General features: G+C 51.1%; 1 protein-coding gene across 1 annotated transcript in view; it reads left to right on the forward strand.

Annotated features, from left to right (window-relative positions):
* Positions 1–1,156, forward strand: part of LOC118734762 — an 85,485-nt gene that overhangs the window by 2,090 nt on the left and 82,239 nt on the right. The gene's annotated exons all lie outside the window — the stretch shown is intronic.

Below are 1,156 nucleotides of genomic sequence, written 5' to 3' on the forward strand. Positions count from 1 at the left end.
CTCCAGGGAGCATCGATGTTCTCATTGGAGCGGACATTTGGGGTATGATTCTCCTGGGGGAAACAATCACTGGTGGGTCTAAAGAGCCGTGCGCCCTGTCCACCCGTCTGGGGTGGGTCATTTGCGGAACTGCGTTCCCATGCTGTACGTCGCTTCCAACTTTACGCGCGTTACCGAAATTCGCCGCTGAAGAGGAGCGACTAGATGAGATACTGCAACGCTTCTGGGAGCTGGAGGAGGTTGGCCGACCCCCAGTTGTTGACGACCTTAGCGAAGAGATTTTCTGTAAAACGGTATCGCGCAAGAGCGATGGCCGATACATAGTACAAATCCCATTTTCACCGAATGCATCAGCTCTTGGCAATTCATATGTCAAGGCATTATGGCTTGCAGTCCTTTCAACGCGGCACGCGTCTTGCAGCAGTGTGCCAATGAAAACCAATCAGCGGTTCCTGATGAGGCTCGAGCGGCAAAGGCCCGAGATAGTTTTCTGCGTAATTTCTATATGGATGACCTTCTTGATAGCATGGATACTCCATCGGAAGCTGCCACCTTAGCTAGAGACATCACAACGATATTGCAACATGGTCGGTTTAGACTTTGCAAGTAGAACCCGAACGCGGCAGATGTTCTTTTCACATGTGGCTTAGGGTCGTCAAGTTCAGACCTAAATTTAGGGGCCACTGATGCGAAAGTGTTGGTTCTGCACTGGGCTCCGATTACTGACGAGCTTTTTTTCCAAGTACGATTAGACGCAATCATCCCGGTTCCTACTAAACGCCAGGTGTTGAGCGAAGTGGCTAAAATCTTTGACCCCTTGGGACCCTTGGCGCCGGTATCAGTGACAGCTAACATATTGATGCAGTTGACATGGTCGGCTAAGATCAATTGGGACACACCTCCACCACCCGAACTCCGCGAGAAATAGCTTAAATTTCGAAGCGCTATACCAGCCGTCGCGGAGCTCCGCATACCTCGTTGGATCGGAATGGCGCAGTCTGCCATTACAACGCTATATGGGTTTTGCGACGCCAGCGAAAGGGCATATGCAGCCGTCATTTATGCTCGAAGTATTGACACTGATGGGACAGTCCGAGTAGGGCTGGTGACTGCGCGAACGAAGGTTAGTCCACTGAAAGCTATAACCATTCCCAGG

Source organism: Rhagoletis pomonella, unplaced genomic scaffold (genome assembly GCF_013731165.1).
Source record: "Rhagoletis pomonella isolate Grant_MI unplaced genomic scaffold, Rhpom_1.0 Rhpom_scaffold_00001, whole genome shotgun sequence".
NCBI classification, from domain to species: domain Eukaryota; kingdom Metazoa; phylum Arthropoda; class Insecta; order Diptera; family Tephritidae; genus Rhagoletis; species Rhagoletis pomonella.